The sequence below is a fragment of the Heliangelus exortis genome, chromosome 21 (assembly GCF_036169615.1).
Source record: "Heliangelus exortis chromosome 21, bHelExo1.hap1, whole genome shotgun sequence".
In the NCBI taxonomy this organism is placed as follows: Eukaryota; Metazoa; Chordata; class Aves; order Apodiformes; family Trochilidae; genus Heliangelus; species Heliangelus exortis.
In genome coordinates this window covers 1783271-1809172 of record NC_092442.1, presented here as the reverse complement: position 1 = coordinate 1809172, position 25902 = coordinate 1783271, and the positions used below count along the sequence as shown (strand labels likewise).

Genomic DNA, 25902 nt, shown 5'->3' with positions numbered 1-25902 from the left:
TTAAAAGTCTTTCACTGGTTTGGAGAAAGTTCATTAAAACATTAAAAAAGATGTTTTCTTTTCTGAATAGGAATTAACTATTGAGTAGCTACTTGAGACATTGTAATATTCCATGGGTTGGAATGTTCAGAATTTAAGGAGACAATAAGTAACTGTGCTATCTTTATTTAGAACAGAGTCGAAGTTTTATAATTGGTTCTATTGCTGAATTATTCTCCTTTCAGTTTCAGACATACTCTTAAATGTATAATAGAATAAATTATTACATTTTAGAACACTGCAGTGGTGGCTAAACATTTTCATAAAATAATCATTAGGATGAGAATAGGGGAATGGATCTTTACTGCCATTGCTGTTTGTCATTTGGGAGTTGTGGGGTTTGATTGAAGGTGTATGCCATGAGTTCTGCTTTTGCTCCCAGAAGAGGAGGTGACATACAATTATGCTACCAGAATGTCCCTTCTTGTATTTTTTCAGGGAGAAAATGCATAAAAATGTTACTGCCACTATTAGTGGTTTCAGCTTCTTTATTATTGGTGGTATCTGGGGGGAAATCAAGGCAAATTTGGATTTCTCTAACAGGAGAATGTAAAGCCTCCCTCCAAGAAATTCATTTGAGGAGAGAAGTCACCAAGAGGAGGAGAAACATTTTTTATTTTGTTTTTTCAAGGGCCACAGCAGGTGGCTGAGCAAGAAACCTGGGGATTGCCTTTCTCAGGAGGAGTCTGCATCCCCACACCGTGCAGCACCTCACAGGCACATGAATTCCCTGCTGAGAGTTACAGTGCCTGGGTGGCTTCCTTTGGGCTGTGGTTTTGGCAGTATCTACCAGCCCCTTTTTTCAAATCCACCACATGCAGTTGGGATGTTAAAGCAAAACCTTGTTGGAGAAAATCTTACTTTCCAGGCAGTGCAGGAGGAAGAAGGAGCATGGGAAGAGCATCTTCTGTTAACACAGACAGGTACAAACCCCAGCATGGGTAGTTGTGTCACAGAGCTGGCTGCTTCATCACCTTCTCTTTGCTAAGTGATGATCTGATGGCAAGACCTGTATGCTCTGCATCCTGCTAACTCTCCTAACACAACCCCATCACCTTTGGGTTCATGTCCAGCCCATGCTCTTTCTGAATTGTCACCACACCATCCAGAACTTCCTCTCAGGGTTAGCCCTGACCACAGACTCCACTGTTGCTCCATCCCTGTTCCTGGTTTCATATGCCATATGTTTTCCAGTCTGGAGGAATTCAGGCTCAACCATCTAGGATTCCCTGTACCAGTGAAAGGGTTCTGCTCCCCTCCTGGTGTCTGGCTATAAACGTCTTAGGAGGAGGAATCTGACTTGGCCTTTCTAGAGAGTATAACCAGCCCATGGACTTTAGCAGGATCAAAATCTCCAGGAACTGGAGCATCCCACCTTCTTGCAGAACAGCACCAATCCTGTCTGCCTCGAGTGCAGGAGCTGCTCTCTGACCTGACTCACCAAGGGCCAGGTTCAGCTCAAGAATTCCAAGGTAAATTTTCACCTTTGGTGAGCAGCTTAGGTATTAAGTCCAGCAGTAAGAAGTGACTGTTTTTGCCTCTCCAGCTAATTTCTGTTCTTCCAGCCTGTAACAAACTCCATGTAAGTCTCTGAAGCCTTTGTGTGGGACATCAGGACCTTGCTTTGTCCAGCACCCATAGGAATTCTTTTGCTGTGACAGCAGGGAGGAGATTTCCCGGTGAGCTGGCAAGTCTCACCTTAGCCATGTCCCTCCTGCACATCACAGACAGCACTGAGGGGAAAAGAACAGGCTGGAGAAATCCTGGCACTTTCAGCAATCCTGGAGGTTAACACTTCAGACATCCTGACATGCAGGAATCATTCTTAAGTGTTTTGTTAAAAAATAATCCTCAGGTTTGTTTCCCTGAGAGCAGCAAGTGAATCGGGGCCGGTAAAGAAGTCATTATTTCTTCTCCCCAGAAAATGTCTGCTGTGCAAAGCTGTAACCTGCTTAGGCATTCATGGTGCTGGAAGGGAATGGCTACAGCCTAATTCTTTGCTTTAATTCCCTGGTGGTGAGGTGGGGATTATATCTGCACAGAACCTTGTTTGTTCAGTGACCGTTCCTTGGGCTTTGCTCTGTTGACGAGAACGAAATTTATTCACCACATAACACAGGGGGACAGTGCCCAGAAAGCTCTTTTCCTGGCTGATTCTGAGATGAATAAGCAGAAGGAGTTTGGCCATGGCCCCCCTGCTTGAAGACAAGTGTCCCAGCTGCTGGGGTGCTTGGGCAGCTGTGTAAAATCTCTGCATTTATCACCCACCCTGCAGCCAGCGCGTGGCAGGGAAGTTGAGCGGTGGCTGCTGCTGCTCCCTGAGATGCTCTGCTCCCTTTTCAAGGCCAGCTCCCTCCCCTCCCAGCCACAGCACTTGGTTTATGTCCCTTTTACTCTGTAGACACTTGAAAGGTATCAGAGAAAGAGAAAAGAAATCACAGGAGGAGTGAATGCTTCTGATTTCCAAGCTGGTAAAAATCCTTATTCCAGTTTCAGGGAAATTGGGGGTGCCTGTACTCTTGTGTTCCTAGAACTGGTCACCCCATTTCAGGTAGGTCACTGCAATCAGCAGATTTCAGCTTTGGAAGCAGAGGCAGAAAAATTAAATTTCAGTACTGAAGCAGCAGTGGGCAGATCCTCTGTGTGAACATGGAGAGAGACTCCATCTCCCCACGCTGGGGTTCATCTGCAAGATGAAGGTGATGGTCCTTCCTTCAGCCTCCTCTGGCTGCCTGATACAGCCAGTAAATTCTGTCAGGCCATGTATTTTCAGAGCTTTCAGAATGAGGAGGTGCCTGATCTCAGTTCATGCCTCACAATAAATTGCACAGTACATTAAGAATAATGGAACTATTTGAAAAATCTCAACTAGTTAGAGTAGCAGAGAGATTTTGTCAGAATTCATAAAATGTTGACCTCATTCTAATAAAAAGGAAGGATAAAAAGAATAAAAAAGCCCATCTGCTGGCAGTGCTTTGTTTTGATAGCCATCATCCCCAGACAACCTGTTCCCTATCTGACCTTGAATTCAGGACCATCATATGCTTTAGTACCTCACTGAGTCCCTTTTTCAATAACATCAAAATGGTAAATTGCTTTCAGTGTCCTCTCTCCCATCCTGTATATAAAATGGGCAAGAAATCGGCTTATAAATAAGTGCAAGCACAGAATCCATCTAGCTGGGAGCAATCTGACTTTTATTTAAAGATACAGAGGGAAGCAGGCTCATAGATTCATCTGTTTTTAGAATATCCCTCTATAACTATTTGGCCTTTTTTTTATTATTATCCAGTGGCTAGGCCTTTGTATCTCAGGTACAGTGGCTTAATTTGCTTGATGACATTTTTAGCACTGAATTCCTTTCCCTGGACCTCCAGGAGAGCTGGCTGGTTGCTAAGCAGAAGATGTTTTTCTCTATTAAACACGTGCACAATCACTCTCTTTTGGATCTCTGTATTGGCCAGGCTACACTGTGTCTGTGGCTTGCAGGTTTTTTAAGTAATGTGGTATTAATGACCTAAATTCAAATTAAGAACACGGGGATTTGACTGCTGAGTAATTAGAAATAGAGGTTTGGTTGGGAAGGTTTTTCCTGCTAGGCATGTATGCTGCTGTACATTGATTTATGTGGGGAGGAGGGGCTGTGATTACCTGGGATTTCTGCTCTCTCCTGAAAGGCATTAGGGTTGGGTGGTTGAAGCTTTTAGGGGAAGGGAGGAAAGGATGAGAAATATGTAATATTCTAAGGTCTGGTTTGTGTCACCTGGGGAGAGGAGCACTTTGGCTCCTGCTAAGAGCTCATGTTGAGTGGGTTTGCAAATCTTGATAGCACACATTCTGCCTTGTGTTTGTAACCTGCTGCAAGAAGCCCCTTGGTCCTGTTTTTCTGCTTGCTCCTATTTAAGGAAATATTGCATAAATAATACATCTTTTTTACTGTTTCCTCCAGCAGATGGGTGTGCATCAATATCTATTTTTGTTTCACAGCCCGTGGTGAGAAAGCCCAGACAGCTCTTCCTGAACCACTTGACCGGCCACAATTTCCTCCTTTAAATTTATTACGTCTTGCCTGCTTCCTAGTACTTTCCAAAGTCTGAGATAGATGAGCAGATAAATACCATGGCTCACTCTTATCAACTCACTCTCATAAATCTAGGACCTAAAAAAGCTTTTTTGGCTGAGCTGGTGGAATGATTCACTGAAATTTTAGGTTGGTCTCTAAAAGCAAGATACGGCTCAACAGAGAAGTAGCAGCCCTGCTTATTTGTTTCATTTGACCATCTGTGTGCTGTTCCACTGGTGCATTTTTGTTTGTTTCTTTGTTTTTAAGGCAGGACTTAAGGAGACTTGGTGGCTTTTATATTTTGCCTTTATTTGGAGCTAACCACAGCCTGGCAGCTTGGTGGAAACTTGCTCACTGTGCACCCCAGAAAGGCTGAGGCTGGATACGCTCCATAAGACCTTCTGGAGAATTTGTATCTTTCAAGTGCTGGTAGGACTGGAATTTGGGATCTTTCCCCTACTTTTTAAGTTGAATTTTGGGTGGAGTACCCTGGGAAAGAGGAGGAATACAGCAGAGAAATGAATGCCTTTTCCCTGGCTCCCAAACTTTGTTAATTGTGAACCTGCTTTAAGTTTCAAGCCGTATATTCCTCAAGTTCATGACCTGATGAGGAAGTGGATTTCCTCCACCTTGGCATCTCAGAACTGCTGTGACCTTAGACTAGAAATGATGAGACTACAATAACCTTCCATAAAAGCAGTCCATCATCACTTGCAACCAGAGAAAACATTTCTTTTTGCAGTAATCCCTTACAAAATGGGAGCACGGGGTACTCCCTGGGCTTGGCCTCTGACCTCATTGGTCAGATTTGCTCTTTGGTGCAGGAGGTGGAGATCCCAGTTTCTCAGGTTTCCCAAAAGTCAGCAGTCATTTGTTGAAGTGAGAAAAATGTCTGTTGCTGGCAGGCTTGGAGGATCCTCCTGGTCAAGTGACCTGGGAGGGAAAGCCAACCAAACCTCCATCCTATCTGTACCTAGACACAGGCTCTCAGGGAAAGGTGGCAAGTTTTTTGCCTAGGAACTTCACCTTTATTTTCTTCTCAGAAAAATAATTTTTTTCTAGCTTTCTGCAAGCCTTGGGGCAAAGCCAAAGTGATGGGGTATGGGTAGGAGCTCTCATAATGTGTCATGTTGTTTGGGTTTTATTAGAATCTGCTGAATTCCTTGTGTCCAACTCTGGAAATGTTGGACTCCAGACTAACAGCTCTTCTGAGAGGGACAAAGGCAGGTTTGATGCTTTGAGCTTTTTGTGCAGCTAAAACAAAACAGAGGATGTTTTCCTCTTTGTGTGCAGTACTAAGGTGATGGTGACACCCAGACCAACCATCATCTTCAGGGTGACAGGAACTCTTTTTTGGGTTAGTGGAAGGGCTGCTGCAATCACAAGGTGAAGGGAGAGGAGTTAGAGCAGAGGGATGGGGTTCCCAGGTCTGCTGCAGGCTTTTCTCTTTGACCTTGGACTTGTCTCAGTTTCCTCATCTGAGAAGTAGGGATAATCCTATTAAATCACCTCGTAACAGACCTCATGAAGATTAATTAGCAAACATGTGGAAATGCTTTGATAATGTAACAGGCAGTGGCCATAATAAATAATTATTGAGGTAGCTTCTGTCCCACAGGGTTAACTTTTATACTGGGTACACTTGCAAACCTACTGAGTAAATCTGCAGCGGAAGAGATTGGAGATTGTGGTGGGAAAAAAAATACCCTTTTATGAAAAAAGGTGCATAATCTTTTAAAAATCTCATTTTAGTATTTAATCTTGCATAGGATTAGGTCTCACCACCTCAAGGAAACAGTTGTAGTATGGTTAGTAATTTAATGGCTCCATCCTCAGGTCTTGTTTGAAATGTGGTTATTTGCTCTGCACTGTCAGTCCAGTGAAGTGTTGTCTGAAATGTGATTAAAAAAAAAAAAATCAGAATAAAAGGGATTCCTTGTGCTTTTTTGTTTGAAAATACAGAAAGTATTGGGAATGTGAGCCTAACTGCAACACTTTCCTATTTTCAGCTTTTTAATTTCTGTGGTTTTCAGCTCTGGGTGAAACATTCTGTCCATGTCCCTTTGCTGACAGTAACCTGAGCCACCAGCCTGGCCTTCAACTGCTCCTCTGGGCTGGGTCCTCCCCACCCCACAGCTTCCAGATTCTGTGAGCAAAGCCTTTGCCAAGAGTTTTTGAAACACAGAGAAAATTTTGTCAGGACATGAGAAATCTGCTGATTTCTGCAGTTCCTGCCCCCTGTTTGCCAGAGAGAAAATCCTCGATTATTTGGGGCTATGGAGCCCGTTTGGTGGTGAAGCAGTGAGGGGGTGAGGAGAGGCTCAGCCCTGAGCAATGTTGCCCTGGCAGGGAGCAAAAAGCTGTGGGCATCAGGATGGGTAGGACCCAGCTCTTGATGGATGCCCAGAGAGCATCAAACTCAGTGCACTGAGGGGCAGCTACACCCAAAGCCCTGATCTGAACGTATCTTGAGCCAAACTTCTACCCAACCTTTGCTTCTCCCTGAAGAAAAACGAAAACCGCAACAAATTGCTGCTCTCTTCTTCCTTCTCAGGAGCCAACACCAGCTTTTGGAGCTGGGAGCTGGTTTTGCTTTTCCAGGTTTGCTCATTTTCAGTGGTTATCCTGTGAAGAGGAAGGAAGAGGGGGCAGCCAGGTTTCCTGAGAGCAGGATGGAGCCTAACCTGGGTTTGTCTTCCTAACCCAGTTCTCCAGTGAGAGTGGACATAATGATTATTTTTGGAATTTACCTTACCATGTTCCACTTTTTTAGCCAAACATAATAACAAAGCTTTGTTTTTGGAGTGTATTCATACTTCCTGCCTTATGACACCCCTCTGAGGTCAGAATGAATTTTTTTTTTCTCCCACATATGAGGAAACTGATAAAAAAGAGACAGAGGGACTTGTTTGAAGTCCCATATGCAGTTTGTGGGGTGGATCACTTTTTGCCCAAATTACCATCTGCTTGCCTGCAAAATGGGACTTGATCTGCTATTCCAAAGTCTCAAGTACCTGTTTTAAACACTACTGTAAAACCACAGCTTTCTAGTGACCCTACGATGGTCTGTAGGGAGTCACTGGTCCCCTGTGCCCACAGCCAGGTTGGAAGTGAGCTATTGCTTGCTATCAGCTTCTCCACAACAACTTGATTTCTTTGTGCAATGCCTTTTTTTGCTAAATCTGTGTCTGGCCTGACAAGAACTCACCTCCTTGCTCTTAGACTCAGACTTTTGCTATTAGTCAGAGGGTTTGGTTTGGTTGGTTTTTTTTTTTCTTTTCTCCCAGCAGAAATCACAAGCAGGAGGCCAAGGAGGGGAGGCCACCAGAAGCACACTTTTAAAATGGACATTTCTGTGCCTTCTGCATGACTCTGCCAATTGCAGTGGAAGTGCACTCCTCCTTTTCGGTTAAGTTTTAAGAAGTTGCTGTGAAAGTGTAACCAGCTTGCTGCCAAAGTTTAAGGATAGGAGGATTGCAAGAGGAGAAGTAATTGAAAATGGGAGGGAAGCAGGGTTTCTGTGGAAGCATCTCCTTTTATCACACCTTGATTGCTCTCCTGGTGGACACTCGTGCTGAAGGTCTTTCCTCAGGTGATGATTTAAGTGGGGAGAAGGCAGTGCCTGTGCACACACGTGGATTTGGAAGTGCCCAGGACTGCCACATCAGCCACTCCTGAAGGATGGATACCACGTTATCCTGTGGTTTGATAGCAAGGGGACTTGCATGCCCTAGTTGGGTGGTGAGTCCCTTGGAAAGCAGAAGAGCTGCTTGTCAGAGTCAGGATTTCAGAGCTGGGCGATGTGTTTGTACAGCTTCATTTAATTCCAAGTTACCCTTGGGTTATTTAATTTCCTGACAGCTGCAAAAACAGTGTTCTCAGATAACAATGGCCTCTAATTAGGCAATGTGCCTAAAATGGTACTTTTTTTTTTTTTATTATTTGACCATGGCACTACTATTTTGCATGCAGCTTACCCATGAGAAAGTGGAGTTGCATTTCCAGCTTCCTTTGGCAGAGCTGTGTCTCTCTTGTATTCCTCATGCTAAAGGCATGCCTGCTCCTCAGCCCCTGGGTTAAACCCTTCTCATCTTTTCAGACTGTGTCATCAGGAAATCTGTCTTTCAGCTGTAACCACCTTCCAGAAATGTTTTATCAGCACAGCAAGACTAACAGGGCTTGCACAGCTGCAGCTACAGAGCATTTTGGAGGCCGGCAGGCAACAGGAAAGGCTGTGAGATTTACCTGGAGCTGAGGGCTTCTTGGGGGTTATGTTCCACTGGGGTTTGCCCACAGGTTGCTCAGGCACTTGGGATCAGGCAGTGAGAGAAATAAACACACAAGCCAACTGTTCTTCCAAATCATTTATTCCATTTGGAAAGGGTGGCAGCATCAGATTATGTTAATCAGATCCTGACTCATGATTTGTGCTTGTGGAAGCTTTATGCATTGGGCTGGATAAACTGATGATTCCTGAATTCTCTCCTGTGACAGCAGCAAGTGGTTCCAGAACCATTTCCCCCCTTTCATTCTTAGACTTCCCTTGAAGTCTTGAATGTAACTGATTATTTTTTTTCCCTTCTCTGTTCTATTTCCCATGTTGATTTCTTTCCAGAGCTCACACTTCTGAATGTTCCCACAGTCCTCATCAGTGCAGAGATTCAAGGTCTTTCTTTAAGGTCCTGTTTATCAAACCATGATGGGAAATTGCAGGGCTGATCCATTGCATCCCTACTTACAAGTCTTGCAGCCTTAATTAGGTGTTTGCTAATAGAGCATTCTTTACATGCACTGACCAGAGGGCTCTTCAGAAGCTTTCTGGTATGGATTCTGGCTATCTCTTTGCTTTCAGGTCACTCATATCCTGCTGAGACACTGCAATATGATGAAAGAGAGATTGCTGCCTCAACAGCAGTGTGAAATAACAGTGCACACTCACTGTCTGCACTGATCTGGACTGACCCAATCCTGTTGAGATGCTGATCTGTCTGAAAACTGGGGATATCAGCTCAGCTTGGTGTGTGGCTACATGGGCAGGACTCTGGGTTGTCCTCTGTGTAAGATCTGCAAGGATAGAGGATGAGCAGCAAAGTTCATATTTTTCTTTCCCCACCAATCAACAAGAGGGATTCCCAAAATTCCCAAAATTACTGGTTCAATCCACATTACCAGATTTAAAAGCTGTCAATATACCAATCCACTGCAAAGTTGTCCAAACTCCTTTTGAGGCTTCTGCACCCTTTCTGTCTCTGTGACATCCTCCATCAGCACATGCAGCAGTCTGCACTCTATGAATTCATATTTCAGAGCCTCTAAACCTGCTACCCAGATAATTTCATCAGGTTTCAGGTGTTGTTTGTGTTCACTGTAGCATAATGATGCCTGTTACTTTATTCACAGCTCTCCTCCTAGAGATCTCTTCTTAGAGGTCTTTGAACACTGACTTGATGTTCCTCAAACAACTGTCCACAGTGTCTCCAAGACTCTTAGGAATGGGGATGAAGAGAGCCTTTATAAAAATGTGAAATAATATAGGTCCTGCTAGGGGCTCTGCTGGTTGATCTTGCAAAATTTCTTCCATTGAGAATTGACTGCTTGCTGTTTTTCTTAAAAATCCATCAGAATATCTTCACTTTCACCCCAAGGTATGAGGGCAGTAGGGCATTTATGAAATGAAGGCTGCCTTTTGAGAAGCTGCTTCACAATATACCTCCCCTTAAAGTCCCATCTCTGAGAACTGTATTGCAGATTCAGTATTGTTTTTTAAGAGAAAAAATCCAGTTGTATTTCTCTTGATAGAGAATAATCGAATTTGAAGATATGAACACTTTATCCCCAGAAGACAAATGGAATCACAACACATTTAGGTTCATACTTCCTCCTCCCTTCCCTCACTCTCTTTGTTTGAATCACATAATTTTAAAATCCTAACTCCTGACCCTTTAACCTAGTTTTAGGGTTAAGATGTGATTTACAGTGGCTGATTTCCTTTGGAGTAGCATTAAAAACTCCCATTCTTTTCCATTTTCTTCCATAACTCCTCTCCAAGCTTTCCACATACCACCAAGGCAGAAGGTGGTGAACACCTCCCCAGTTTTGCTGTTGTCCATTTTCTTTTGGGTTTGCTCTTTCTGGGATTTCCATTGTCTTGTTCTACCCAAACATTCCCATGTTTATTTTACAAGACATACCAATCCCTCTTCAGTTCCCACTTCCCTCCTTCTACATTTATTGACTTTTTCAAGTGGGAATGAACCCTATCACCACTGTCACTGCATTTAATTCGAGTTGGTTTTGGAGTATGTGAAATTGAAAAGTTCCATGAGATGTGGGAGGCAACTTCTCAAGGGCCAGAGGTGTCAGCAGCACCAGGCTCGTGGCTGCCATGTCCTTGGAGGGTCCCCAACAACCTGATGGCTTTTTCTTTCTGTCTTGCAAAATTCTGAGCAGATTGCAAGTGGTAAATAAGTGGTAATCTCTGGAGTGCTGCTGAAGTAACTGTGTCTGCAAGGTATTTATTTCACAGTTGTTTCTCTTTTCTGCTTCCCTGGGCTTGGGTAAGATGTTTATTTACTGAATCACTTGGAGCTGAACTTGTGTAATTAAGACTTGCCAATTTATATATATGTGTGTCTGTGTGTATTTACCTGTTTATACCTCTATTTGTATCTGTACATATTTATTCAGGGACGTAGAAGGGGCTTAAGTAAAAGCATTTTTAGCTGTTCTTTTTTTTTCAGAAACTTGGCCTTAAAATCCAGCATAGAACTGAAAGGTATATGGGATTTTCAAGCTTTAATATATCTGGGGAGAGTACCTGCCAGGACTCAGTGGTCCAGGACCAAACCAAAGTTTTCTTTAGCTGGTGAATTAAGCAGTCAGCTCACACAGAGCCCCAAACCTCCCTAGCTGAGAGCAGTCCAGCAGAGCAGGGAATCCTCAGGAGCTGGGTGCCAGGTTGTGTCCTGGTCTCTGAGTATTGCTGTCACACAGCTGAAATCTGCAGTGGTACCAGCTCTTAGGTTTCCAAAATTAGTTGTGCATTAGAAGAAAAGGAAAAAGAGTCAAAGCTGAGCCTTTGGAGATGTGGGATGAGGATTCATGTGGGTTATCAGGTGGATGAGTTTCTGGTGGATGTCTGCTTTGGCATTTCAACGAGTGAACAAAAAATAAAACAGCATCTTGAACAAGTTTTCTGCTGTTTGCAGCAGACAGGAGTGCCTGCTCTGATGGATGTGTACCATGTCTCTTCATGCTCTAAACAGAGAAGAGATCCTTTTCTCCCCAGACAAATTAATTTTTAGAATTTGTATAAACAAATTCTTGACCTAGATGAAGACTCCAACATGCCACAGTGTGCCTGGTTCTAGTGGTTTGTATGTACCTTTTACAAGGTATTTCTGTGTCCAGGGCCAATCCGTGCCAGCTTCTCAGATTGCCTCCCAGTTGGATGAAAGGAAACCACAAACTGAAACCAGTTTGCTTTCAAAAGGACAACCTGTGCTTCATAAACATGAGGTTCAAAGGAACTGCAGAGTACACTTCACCAACCCCAAAGGAAAGCACTCTGGAGATGAGGAGGTTTAATAGCAATACTTTTTGTGGTGCAATGGCTGCACCTTAAAGCACGTGCACCTGCTTAATGTAAAGCATAATAAGTATTCCATGGGGGCTTAGAGCATCACTCACATGCTGGACGTGGCTTAAATATCCCAAATATCAGGACCCCTTCATGTTTACCACCTGTAGAAGTGTGTTTTGGGGTAAAGGATGGCAGCTGGGGGAGCCCAGCTCTTGGTGGTGGGTGGGTGGGTGGGTGGGTGGAGGGCACTGGCAAGTGTTGCCATTGCCTAAAAACCTCATTCTGTTGATGTATCTGACTTGGGTTGTGTGACAAAGGGAGCTGATGGTGTGTTGGCAGTATAAAAAAACCTGGATTTTGAGCAGGGCTGTTGAAACCAGCAGGCAGGGCAGGAGCTGCAGGGCAGGAGCTGCAGGGCAGCTCCAGGGAGACTGCAGCGTTTTGGGTCAGGTTTGTCCCTGATGCTCAGCCCTTCCCCAGCTGCTTCAGAAATTCTGTTTAGCTGAAAAGTTTCTGCAGGGAAGTTTCCTATGAAAAGAAAGCAAACCAAAACCCTGTTCTATAGAGATTCCTGTGGTTGAGTGTGGTCTGGTTTTGATGGCTTGCTGTAGGTGGGGACACTCCTGTTGTCAGTTTGGATTAGTTGGGCTCCTGACATAGGGTGCAGCCTGGTTCCTTGTTTGAGAATGGAAAGATGATGCTTAGAAAGCACTCGGTGGAAAATTGGGAATAGAATTAGATACTGCTTTTCATTTGCTTTTAAATTTTTTCTTATTTTGGGGTTTTTTCCTCCTGTGAGCTTGAGGCAGCTGAGCTCTGGTCCTTGACCTGGTCTCCCAGCCTCTGCTGGAGCATGAATAAAACTAGTAATGTGGTCCAGGAACCAAAAATCTGACAGACTCTTGTGTGCTTGGCAAGATCTTTTTTCCAAGCAGCCATGGCAGCTAGAAGGTTCTAGGTGACAAGAAGGATTTTAAGTAAAGCACAGAAAGTATTTTATTTCCAGGGTGAGCAAAAGGTGCCTAATGTGAACAGTTTCATGGATAGAACAGCTTAATGAATTGTATGTTAATTAGGGGGCAGAGTGTCTGTTGCTGAATCCTGACAATAGCTATCATTTCTCCTGTGCAGAGATGTGCAATAACCTAGTGTTGTTTTTCTCCCAGCTTCTTCCTTCAATTCTTTAACAATTCAGCTACCAAGAGGGAATTGTGGATTAGAGAGTCAGATTGATTTGGTCTTTTTTCCACTGAGGAGAGGGAAACAAGGCAGCCCCGTGTCAATGTAACTCTAATTCAACCTGATCTTCTCTGGGTTAGCCAAGCAGAGGAATAAAGAACTGGAGGAGCATCTTGGGGGGGGGGTGGCTGATGGGACTGCTGGAAGTGAATGTGTGGTGCTTAGCAGGGTGGGGAGCCCATGATAAAGAGAAGGCCCTTGTGCTCAGAAATGCCAGAAAGAAATTGTGTGGAAAATTCTTTCAACTAATGGTCTGAAAAATATTCTGCAAAGGCTATTTTCTGCTCTTACTTCTAATTACATCTTAAACATTAATAGCCTGAGCAACTGGAGAATCACACACACTAATGTCACAGTTCACTTGGAGCGATTTGTTTTCTGAGATAATGAACAGTGTCAGCAAAAGTTTAAAACTTGCTAGAGGTGGGGCAGGCAGCAGAGCCTGCTGTTAACTTTGCCCACTGTTTTCCATCAAAGTGCCATAAGATTTCCCTGCTTCTCTGCCGGATTTGGTAACCTGGGGTGGGATTCTCTGTGACTTTTGTTGTACAAGCCATTTTTAGGAGCAGCTGGAAGGAAATACAGCAAAATATTGACAACTTTTCATTCATGGGCTCTGGTTCCCATGCTTTGGGAGGGGAGGAGCCATTTCACAGGACCTTTCCCTTCCTTAGGAAAACAGTTCAGCCCAGGTGTAGTTTTGTTGTACCCTGAAGTTTTTCACCCAAAGTTTTCAGGAGGTTGAGTCTGTTGTGGTTTTTGCAGTCCATAGCATGGTTGCACCCCCAGTGGCTGCTGGCCTGAGAAAAAGAACACAGGGGAAGAAACAGAGGAAGTGTATGAACAGTCTGGGATAGGAGGGGAGAAATCAGTGAGGGCAGCAGGGATGGAGATGAGGATGGTTCTGAGGGGGTGTCAGGGGAAAGGTGTTGGAGTGAAGAACAGGGCACAGCTCCAATGGGTAGGACAAGAGGATACAGAAAAAGTCAAGCTGAATGTATGAAAAGGAGAATAGTGGGAGAAGATGAAGATGGAATGCTGTTGGTAAGGGCAGCTGGGGTGGGGAGGTGGGATGAAGGGAGAGGAGAAAGAGGAACAGGTTGGTGGGTGTTGGGTTTGTGGCAAAAATTGTCCACCCAGAGCACTCTGTCCTCCCACTCACTGCCCAGGGGGACACCCGTGGCACCCTCATTCCACACCAGCTCTGGGCAGTGGAAAAGGCCACCTACAGCTGCAGAGCATGTGGCAGCAGGGCTGGAGGGGCTGGCTCTAAACCAGGAGAATGTGCAGGACACCAAGGAGCTCTGATGCACTGCCAGGTTGTCAGCAGTTTTCAGTGCCCAAGCTGGTAGCTGTACTGGTTTTATTTCAAAGCATTTTCTTTTTAACTGTTCCTAAAAGGGCCTGGGGTTATTAGAAAGGCTGATGCCAAAACTCAGCTTGCCTGTGATTTCCATCCTTCATGATGCAGGCATTCAGTAGCATCATTACAGGCTTTGAGAGCCATTACCTGAGTGCCCAAAGCTCCCCCCTTGGGGTGGCATCTGGCTGGGTGCAGATCTGGGGGCTACAGGCAGCAGCATCCTTCCCACTGCTGGAAGCTGGAGACTAAATAAAGCAGATGGCAGGAAAAGAAAGACTGGTTTCATGTTAAACAGGACCATGTCCCTGTCTGTGACAGTCTTGGTTTGGCAGTGGCTTGCCTTCAAAGGACTCAGTATTGCATCATCTTAAACAATATTTTCATGTGCAAGAGAAATCCTCAGTGCTGGAGTGGCTGGTGTAAAGCAGGCTCTGAGGTGATGGTTTGTGAGAAATTGTCCACAAGGAACTAAAACTTCCCCCTCCAGGTGCTGAACTAAGGTTTATGACCTCCCCTGAGGTCAGTGGGACTGGGGCAGATGCAGTAGTGCTTTGCTTATCTGCAGCAGTGCTGCAGGATCAGCTGTCCCACAGGGGACAGCAATGTGCTGTGGGACATCATCCCCACCCATTGATCAATGTCTTGCTTTCCAGGTACAGGCAGTAGCCCCCAAATTCCTGGCTGTCATTGGATCTGGAATAAATTCTCCCTGTGGAAAAACACTGTCCAGCTGTACTGAGAAGAAGGATCATCCTTTTCAATAAAGGCACACGTATAGGGGAGTAAAAAATGGTGAATAAATGATGAATAAGTAGCTTATCAATTATTGACTTCAGTCCAGCAGGTCAAGAGGTTGCTTTTACCTGTTTGAAGGCTATGGACGATTTTCTTACACTCTTTAGGATCAGTTGGGAGTCCTGGGAGTGGAAAGTCCTCTCTGTCTGTGTCTGGTTGAGAAATCCAGATTTGTTTACCCTAAGGAAGAGGTCATGCGAGGCCAACGTGGACACAACAGCTTTGTTCTGCAGGAGGCTTTGCTTCTATGCTTTCTTTCATTCCCTCTGGTGTTCCACAACAACAACAACAGGGCACAGCAGAGCTCACACAGTTAGCTGTCTTTTCCTTTATATTTTGGGGACCAAAATTGGATGGATTTCTTAGAAATCAGAGTTGAGGTGGGTCAGGGGCAGCACTTGGGAAGCAGAGCTGGGGAGGATAGATGGAAGGCAAGAGCCTAAGCTGAAAAGCATGCAGAGCAGTGAGGTTGCTGGTCAGGCCATGTGCCTGTGTCCCCAAAGGTTGACCAGAAAGGAGAAAGGAGAGGGTAAAGCTGTGGAGCATCCTTCTTACTCTGCTTCACCTTGTAAGTCTCCATCTCTGAGACATCCATCACCTCTCTCAATCAGTTCTTTCAGAACTTGTGTTTATGTGAAGGTACCCATTTGATTCCTTTGCTCAGGAGCTTGGGCTGAGCTTCTGCAAAGCCTTCTCAGGGGTCTTGCTTTTGCTTTTCCCTCCCTGCAATGCACAGGGAAGTTCCACTTCACACTTCTCAGGTTATGTCTGCAGAAATGAGTTGAAACTCTTCTTGTCTACACTTCCCTTCTTTATTCTCCTAACATTTCCCGTGCTGTGGAAGCAGCCAGAATGTTGCTTACATTTGTTGTCTTTCTGATTAGGTAGCAGTGTAAACCCATGGGGGCAAGAAGCATCTTTTTGAAACAAGTACAGAGTCCTTTGGAGTACCACTGCCTCTGATCCATTTGTTGTAAGGAAAATGATCAGTAAAAACCTCAGTAGGATTTCAAACAAAACTGCAGGGTAAATCAAATCACTGGAGAGGCACACAAACCATACTGATATCTGCTTTTCTGCTTGCTCTGTCCTTTTTATTTATTAACACCCCCCCTGCCTAGCTCAGCTGTCCCCTTCCCCAGTGTCCCTGGTGGGGTTGGCACGTGCTGCTGCCTGCCCAGGACTCAGCCCTCACAGCCACCCCTTGGGTTCTGGACCCTTGGGTTTTGCTTGAGGATCTCTAGAAGTGTCTTGGAGTTTGAACTCCCACCTTCAGAGAGGGAATCAGTGGCTCAGAGCAGAAGGGGGAACTTGCTGACTGTTTCCAGGCCAGCAAAGGGTCCCTGGGCTGCAGCTGCATTTGGGAGGGACCATGGGAGTGATGCTGAGCACCCACCAGCTCGGGGCCCCAGTGCTGAGCCCAGTACCCTGCCCAGTGCCCTTCTGCACCCTTGACATGGTTATTGCTTTGGCAGAGGTTGCATCAGCAGTCTTTACCCACTTTGTTTCACACAGACCAATCCCAATACCTTCTTACTGGGCTTGTTTTCCAAGCTCTTGCATTCTTCTCCCTCCTTTAAAAACATTTGCTTTGCAGTTGATGAGGATTTGCAGCGGTGCAAATATCTGAGGAGAGAGAAAACTTGGGGGGGGGGGGAGTTCTTTTCTTATAAGCCATCTCTTTTTTTCCCCATAATTTGAATGGAAAGCAACACTTCAGTGATCTTTTAAAACTGTCAGCTTAATTCTGTGTTTGTTGCCAGCATAGCCTCTTGTCTCTGTAGTATTGTGGGTGATTTGCAAACTGGGAGAAGTTATTAGGTGTTTTGCTCAGTGTGAGTTGGCAGGGGCCACTGGCTTGAGGAAACATCAGCTCTCCTGACCCAGCCCTGACAGGTTTTGGTGTACCTGGAGCTGCAGGGGATGTTAATGCAGTCTGAGAGATGCTTCTAGTAGTTTGTGTCAGGGGCTGTGGCAATACATTTAATCAATAAGCTATTAAAGAGGCAGCAGGCTCTCTATCGCTGAGTGGTTTCAAATAATGCATTAAATAGAACTGGGAATGATCTAGAGCTGACTGGTCCTGCCACAGGCTGGCTGTGTTATGCCTGAAGATCTCTCAACCCTGTTTTTTTTATTGTCACCATGGTGTGTATTATGGATGTACACAGCTCTCAGCACCAAACAGGGACAGCCTTGCATTGCATACTACAGAAATATGGAAAGAGGTGGTCCATGTCCTGCAGTTCTAGACATAAAAACCAGGCAGGAATTAGGAGCAGGGCATGTTATCCCAGTCTTAGAGATGGAGAACTGAGATATGGAGAGATGCTTTGCAAGATAATCAGTAGCAGGGACTGGTCCCAGCCCCCAAAGCTTATGTTTTGTGCCCCAAATGGCCTCCTCTCTGCTGGAGCTGGTTTAAAAATACATGTCAGTGAAAGAGAGCTTGCAGGCCTCTTTGGCTGAGTGCCCACAGCTATTCCCTAGAGATCCCACACTGAAGTCTTTCAGAGTGTCTGTTTGATTAATGGCTCATATTTTGCAGATCTGAAGCTTTTTATTCTATTCTTCAATTTATTACACATCACTTACATGAGTTAAATAGGTTTTAATTCCATCTAAAATACAGCGGAACAATCTTTGCAGTGAAGTTGCCTTTTCTTAGCCAGCAGCAGTCTCTGTTTGGAGGCACTGGTGCTGGGATGTGCAGCTGGTTTGTAGGATTCTTTGAAGTCCTGTTGCATCCCCTTCCCCAGAAGTCTTGTAAAAAGAAGATGGTGAGGAGCTCCGAAGCAGCATCCAGCTGAACTGCTCTGCAGGGCAGAGGGGCTGAGATCTCAGGCTGTTGCCAAGGCACATGCAGAGAGACTGGGTGGGAGTGGGGGTGGAAAAGCATTTTTGGATGCACTGAGATGTGGAGATCAGGTGGGGCCAGGGAAGGATTAAGCTGCTGGCTTGTGTCACCTCCTGGATGCTGGTCTGGCAGGTGAAGTGGTTTGGGCTCAGATGGGAGCACACACCTGAGGCAGGGCAGGGGTAAAATCCAGGAGTCCCTTCTGCAGGGCTTGCTGTTCTCCCTCCTGCCAGGCTGTTTGCAGTGTCCCAAGCAGAGCAGGGACTCTGGAGCAGAGGAGATTGCATATTGAGCACTTTTTAAGCAGCTCTTCCCTCTCCCTGCCAGCTGGGACCAACAGGGAGCTGGACAAAGGGATGGAGGAGAGGATGGAGAAGCACCGTGCTGTTCCAGCCTGGCCAAACTTTGTGGATGTCAGAGTGAAACCTGATTTTTACAAGTTCACACAGTCTGGAGGCTGCTTTTCAACCAAACATCCTTTCCTTTTTGCCCCCTGGCAGGAAGACCCCCGGGCAGGTTCCCATTGTGGCCCAGCTCTTTGCTGCCAACTCCAACCTCCAAGCTGTTGATTCCTGAGGACATTTCCCCCCTACCCCCATTTGCATCCGTGCATGAACAAGCTACCAGTATATCCCAATATATCCCTATACATCCCAATATATCCCTATATATCCCAATATATCCCTATATATCCCAATATATCCCTCCAGCCCTGGAGAAGGATTCATTAACAAGGGATTTAGCTGTGGTGCTGGGTTTGCCTCCAGAGCTTTGATCTTGAGAAGGGCACTCAATGACAGAAAGAGCTCTGCATCCCAGCCCCTTCCAAATGCCTTTCTCCTGAGCACCTGGGGCTGGAGGCTCAGCAGGGCAGAGGAGCTTTGAAATGAATTAGGAACATTTCTCCTGAGAACCATGAATGTTTGTCTGAGTTAAGCTTGGTTTTGCTGTTTCCCAGGGCTGTAAGTGATGGCTTGTTGTAAAATCCCTTAGTGGCTTGTATAGAGGAGAAACCCATGACAGATGCAAGTAAACTTTCTGCTTTTTTGCTTGTTTTGACACTTGTTTCTCTCATATTTGCAGTCCTTGATGACAAATGGCTGGATTCTTTGGGGTTTAGCAGGGACCACTGTGGAGCAGGAGTCTCATGCCTCTGTATCTTCACAGCTCAAAAAACTTCTCAGCTTTTCCAGCAAATTACTTTTTTCTCAGCTTAATTACTGGAGATTACAATAGCTGTGTGTCAGAAGCCCACAAACCAGACCACAGCAGTATTCCCCATGTAATAATACACTGTAGTAGATTTGATAAGTTTTGGTCAGCTATTCTTTCTCAATAGAAGGAATATTCCTTCTTCTTTAGGTAGAACCTCACGCTGCCTTGATAGCTATTCCATTTTTATCCCTCCTGCTCCCTCTTTGTCCTGTGTTCTCAGGTTTTTTGCTCTCATTCCCATGCCCTGTCCTTCTGCTGCTCTCACTACTGGGGTCTGCTCTGTTCCCCCGACAGCTTTTGGAACCAAAACCCTTCTCTCTGATTTGACTTCATGTTCTCCAACCAGCTGCATTTGTGGGTTTTGCATTTTCTGCTCTCCCAGGGTTGTTTTTGTTCCTGTGTGTGACACCCAGTGATGCTCTCAGCAGGCTGCCTCCCCAGCTTGGTAGCCCAGGGTTTGATTTATTTATAAACCCAGCACCAGGCAGGAGAGCAGCAGTGGGTTTGGGGAGGTGGGAGAGTGAATCTGCAGAAGCAAGCAGCTTGCTAGCAAAAAAAAAAAAAAAAAAGAAAAAAGGGGGGGATTATTTGTCAATTGATGTTTTTTGCTTTCTCTGGAATCAGCTCATTTGGTTTAGAGGACCAGCCCCAAAAAAGGCAGAGCTAAGGAGAGCTCTGTGTGTGTCAGAGGCTCAGTGCTGGGGTGACAAAAGCAGAAGAGCCCTTGCACAGTGTGATGGGGGAGCTCGTGGTGTGCCACTGAACTGCTTTTTATTTTTGCATTCAGAAGCAGAGCTGCTGCTTCTGCTCTCTGGAGGTTCAGAGATAGGAAATAAAGGAAAGGAAATATTTCTGGCTTTTGGAAACTTTTTTTATTTTTTCATGTAGCACCTAATTTGGAAGCTAAAGTCTCGGCTGCTCTGCCAGGATGGCTGTTAGGAAGAAAAGATAAAAAATATGCCAGGGAAAGATTTTAAAGGAGCACCAACAGGCAGTGATCTTGCTGGCAGATAAAGAAAATCTCCTTCAGTTTTTTTCCTCAGCATCTCTTAGATTGTGCTTCCCTCCCCCCTCTGTTATTTTTGTCTCCTGAGCTATCATCACTATGAGATAAAAAACCCTCCAGTATTGAGAAATTTAGTGTCTGCACAGAATCACAGCCTGTCCCTTTAAACTACAGATAAGCCTTAGTGGAATTTCTATTCTTGGAATAGTTAATTCTGTTTGAGGTTGGGCAAGAGAGAAGCACTCACAGGCTTAGGAACAATATTTTTACTCCGTTTGATTTTTCTCCTAAGGATTTGCCTCCCTCATTTGATGAAAAGTGCAATTATTGATCAATCCCTCAGTAAGGAGAAGATTTGTGGGGGGAGGAGGGGAAGAGAAATGAAGGGAAAAAAACAAACAGAAAGCCCCAAACAGTATTTGTGGCTGTTATATAATAGCCATTATGTAATGCCTGTTGGTGCCAACTAAAAATATACGGGAAGAGAACTTGGATTCAGTGAAGCATTTAACTAACCCTGTCCCAGGGCTTCTTGTTCTGCATTCAAACCCTTCTGCAGATGTTGAGAAGAGTTTACAAGTCCCTCAGACCTCACAGCAACCTGTTCTCTCCTATTCCTTTTTTTCCTGCAATCTTGGGTTGTTTTTCTCTTCTGCCTGGACTTTTAGAAATGGGAAATGCCTCCTAAGTCACCTTGCACACCCCCCTTGATCTCTTTTTTTGCTGTTTTGTTCATCTGAGCTTTAAATGCCCGTGGTGGGTGCTGGGTTTGCAGGAGGAGGTGAGTGTGAGGAGTAGCAGGGAATGGATTTTGCAATTGCTCCTGCAGCAGGAGTTGAAAACTCGACAGCTTCATGGGCAGTGTTTTATGGGGAGCTCTTCTCCTCCAGCTGAGCTGCAGCTGGAAATGTGTTCCCTTTCCCATCCCTAAGCTCCCCTCTTGAACAGCCAGCAGGACCTGATGTCCATGCCCAGGTGCTCAGCATGGCTGTACTTGCTGGAACTGAATCAACCCCAGGGTGCTGGGACCCAGCACTGCAGAGGTGCCCTATGGACCCTTGGATTCTGCAGCAGAACATGGGTGTGCAAAGCTGGAGCAGCACTTGGAGAAGCAGAGCAGGCAGCCCAGGCTGTGAGGTGGCAGAGCCTTGGGCAGGGAGGTGAGCATCAGCTGTGGTCCCCTGGCTAGGGCTTGGGGACAAGGGACAGGCCAGGGGAGGTGACACAGGCAGCAGCAGGGAGTGAGCTGTGTGCTGATGGGGACCCTGCAAGGTTTGCTGTTTTGTTGAGAAAAGCACCAGTAGTTGTAATGGTTGAAAAAGCCATGAGCAAAAGCCTCTTTATGTCCACAAATCCAGGGTTTCAGTCATCAGAGAGACTTACAGCACTGTAAATAACACCAGGGGTCACAGAATTCATAGAATTGTAGAATCATGGTTGAAAATGACCTCTAAGATCATCAATTTCAACCACTGACCAAATGCAAAGTAAACCATGTCATGAGGTGCCACGTCCCTGTGGCTTTTGAACACCTCCAGGGACACTTTTGAACACCTCCAGCACTGCCCTAGGCAGCCTGTTCTAGTACTTGATCACTCTTTTAGTAATGAATTTGTTCCTAATATCCAATCTGAACCTCTCCTGATGCAGCTTGAGGCTGTTAAGTTGGGGTTGTTCAGCCTGGAGAAAAGGAGGTTCCAGGGAGCCCTTAGAGCACCTTCTGGTGTCTGAAGAGGCTACAGGAAAGCTGGGCAGGGACTTTTTACCAGGGCCTGGAGTGATGGCATGGGGGTTAATGGCTTTGAACTGGAAGAGGGGAGTTTTAGGTTGGACATGAGGAAGAAATTCTTCACTATGAGGGTGCTGAGCCCCTGGCCCAGGTTTCACAGCTGTGGCTGTGGCAGTGTCTCAGCCCAGGTTGGATGGGGCTTGGAGCATCCTGGGCTGGTGGGAGGTGTCCCTGCCCATGGCAGGGGGTTGGAATTAGATGAGCTTTAAGGTTCTTTCCAACCCAAACCACTCTGCAATTCAGTGTTTTGCTTTCATCCTATCACTGGTTACATGGGAGCAGGGACTGACCCCCCTGGCTCCAACCTCCTCTCAAGGGGTTGCAGAGAGCCAGAAGGTCTCCCCTCAGCCTCCTCTGCTCCAACACCCCCAGGGCCCTCAGCTGCTCCTGGGCAGACTTGTGCTCCAGCCCCTTCCCCAGCTCCATTCCCTTCTCTGGACACACTCCAACCCCTCAATGTCCTTCTGGTTGTGAGGAGCCCCTTGAATTAAACCTCACAGCAGTACCAGGGATGGTGATAGTCCTGTTACCACCAGCAGTGAAACCAAGAGACTGAGAAAGCAGGGTTTGGACTCCCATCTTCTCTGTGATGGGTGCATGGCTTTGCCAGTTCTGCTCCTTGTCACTGCAAACAGTCCTTGGGCAGCTCTGTGCCAAGCACTTAGACCAGCATGGCAGTACCAGGGGCACGGATCTGTGTTCAGGTTTGTTACTGTCCAGCAGATGTGTCCTGTGAGGAGCTTTGGTGTCTCTGGCCAAGCAGATTGAGGTTTCCAGTGAGGAGTCACAGGGTCTATTTCAGGTGATCTGAACTCATGCCTAACTGTCCAACCCTTCCAGGATCACTGGTTCAGTTCCCAGTGGGATCAGCAAGGGGTTTTGTTTTTCAAAAGAGCAAAAGTTGAGTCTGTCAAGACTTAGAGTCTTTGTTTTGCATGAATTTCCCCAAGAAACACCTTGGTGGCATCCCAGCAGGGTTATGGACCTTGCGTGGGGCGTTTTGGTCTTGTAGGGTGAGTGGAAGTCCTCAGTACCCATAGTCATTGATGATGTTGCTTTATCAGAGCAGGATGATGAAGTCTGGATGGAGATAGCTCCTGGGTAAATTCCATTTCCTCTGCAGGAACAGAAACAGTGAGAAGGAAACCACCCAAGGCTGCTTTGTGCTCTGTGTCAGCAGTTACGTTGCATCCAGGGAAGGAGAGGGGAATGCTGGAAAATCAGCAGAACTGGGATTTTACTGAACAAATCTTTTTGTTTGCTTGCTTTTTGCCTGCTTTCTGCCCCATGAGTGTGCTTCACAGCTCAGCTCCTGCTCAGCTGGAGGAAGGCTGGGAGATGCCTGTGGGTTAAGGTGGTGGATCCCAGGACATGGGAATCCCATCCCTGTGAGGCAGGTGTTCAGCCTGCCTGGGTGTTGGTGTCTCTGGTAGCTGCTGAGTAAAGTGATGGGAATGCTTACTCCAAGCCACAACAAATGAGGTGAGTAATAACTGATTAGCACTGGAGGGAAAAGATTTAGGACTCCTTAGGCCAGCATGATTTGTTTTCTGTGGGGTGAGCTGCTGTCTGCAGTGCTTATTGCTTTGTAGAAATCCCAGAATGGTTTGGGTTGGAAGGGACCTTAAAGCTCATCCAGTTCCAACCCCTCTGCATGGGCAGGGACACCTCCACCAGCCCAGGGTGCTCCAAGCCCCATCCAACCTTCAGGGTTGGGGCAGCCATAAGGAGGGGGAGAGCCTGTGCAAAGGGGGTTTTGCTGATGCCACTCCCCATGTCCTCATGCCTACATTTATTCAGTGCCAGGGAGCAGGCAGGTGGAGAGGAGAAATGTAAAAGCTGTGGAAAAAAGAGCCAGTGGCTTTACTGCTCCCTCTCTGGGCCAGCTGAGTGTGACAGCAACACACCATGACACCTTCCCTTCCATGACACCATCAGCACAATCACTGGAGATGTCACCATAGATTTTTCAGTGCCAGCAAAGAGCTGGAAGTCTGAGGTGTGGAATGGGTTACGGAGAGCCCCTGGCCTGCACCCCCTCCCCTGGAGCAGACACTTGGGCCACTGGTCCTCCTGGTGGGGCTGGAAGCCCTTGTACTGGTGGGTCCTGGTGGCAGTGGTGGGGCTGTTCTGGGGGAACTGACTGTGCTGCACTGGGGGGTTGTGTGCTGATGGGCAAGCTGTGTTGGGAAGAGCCTTCATTATCTTCTGAATAGAGACAAATAAACCAGGCAGGACTGTCTCAGCAATGCTGTTGTGTGGGATTGTTATTTAAAACAGCATTTCTTCTGGAAGCTTTGACCAGCTCTTCGACTGGAAATCAGCTGGGTTTGTTGTTGTGCCTGTGTTTAAATTGTGCTTTCCTTTTAATCTTTTTAGTCTAGATCTGCCATTAAAAATCCACTTAATTTTATGACCAGAAGATGCCCTGGCTGCTCCTTCTGTAACAACTGCTTCACCATCAAACATGCCATAGCCATTAAATCGACCCCTGTGGTGCCCTGCATATCTTTAAGCATTCAAATGAGTTCTACAAATTAGGCTTTTAGGATTAGTCATCCTAGATTTGCAGCATCATTGGTGTGTTGCCAGGGACCCCAGTTTTGTCACCATGACTACTACAGCAGGGTTACTGAGAAACACAAACTGCAGGAAAGTTTATTAAACAGAAAATTCACCTGCCAGAACGTGAGTGGGTGAATGGTTCTGATGGATCCACTCTGGCCAGAGGGGTCCTGGTTGCCAATACCCAACAGCCTGGAGCTGGGCCTCAAAGGAGAGAAAATGCTGTTATCTATCTAAGGGGAAATCACCAGCATAGGTATTTCTTGTGTTGTAACTTGTGTCTGACCAATAAATAGTGTGTTCTGAGAAGGTAGTGGGAGTGTTTTGCTTGGTCCATGAAATGCTCTAATCCTGTGGAGTCTGTCCCTTCCCAGGGAAGGCTGTTGCCACCCTGGGATGAGAAGCTGCAGGAGGAGTGATGCTGGGATGAAGCATTTGTCTTGGTAAAATCCCTTGTTACTGTCTTGTGAACACTGGGGGTATTTTTTTTTTAACCTGAGTACTGAAAAGCAGGATTGTCCTACAGGGAATATACAACCCAACTCTTCTCAGCTGTTGCTTCTTGAAATACAGGTCTGATTTGTGCCAGGGGAAGCTCCTGACCCACCTTCTTTTCTAGACCTTCTTCAGACATGGGGGAATAAGGGCTTTAGAAATAGAACTGCTGGAAACCCCAAAGTGCCATCCCTTCAAGATCTGTGCTCTTCTGTCATTTGAAAATCCAGCCCTGTAGCTCTGCCCTGCCCACCTTCCCTCCCCCAGTGTCTTCCCCTAGGACATTTAGCATGTATATCCCTGAATTTCCTTGGAAACTCATGAAGAGAATGTGGACATTTGGGTAGCCTCACCCTGGAATGCTTTTCTCCATGCTGTTGATACACATGGCTCTCTCTCTCTCTCTCCCAGTTGTCTCCAGTTTCTCAGCCTCACTGGGCTGGTTCACCAGGGTTCAGGACCAAAGTTGTTCTCCTGGCTGAACCTCCTGTCCTCTCTGGCACATGTCCTGGATTCCTTTATCAAGCCCTTCAATAGCACAGTGCCAGAAATCATCAGGGGGTGTTCACTGGCACCTAATGGTACCAGAGTAGGGTATATACATTATGAAATTACTTTTATAGTCCTTGGAGGGGGAAGGAAATCCAGGAAATGGTTCTTAGCTCCTCATCAGCTCTGCAGGCACTTTCTAGTGCCCTGGGCAATGCTGATACACTGGCTGCCCAACAGCAGGCTTAGTGCTGGGCAGGAGGAGAGCCTTTCTCAGAGTGTTCCTCCTCCTGGATGAACCTGACTCACATCCCACCCCATCCCATCCCATTCCACCCCATCCCATCCTATTCCACCCCATCCCACCCCATCCCATCCCATCCCATCCCATCCCATCCCATCCCA

The 25902-nt window shown here is 46.1% G+C and overlaps 1 protein-coding gene across 2 annotated transcripts in view; it reads left to right on the top strand.

Annotated features, from left to right (window-relative positions):
• The window catches only part of CASTOR2 (cytosolic arginine sensor for mTORC1 subunit 2), a 113289-nt gene that overhangs the window by 62277 nt on the left and 25110 nt on the right, over positions 1 to 25902 (top strand). The window lies entirely within an intron of this gene.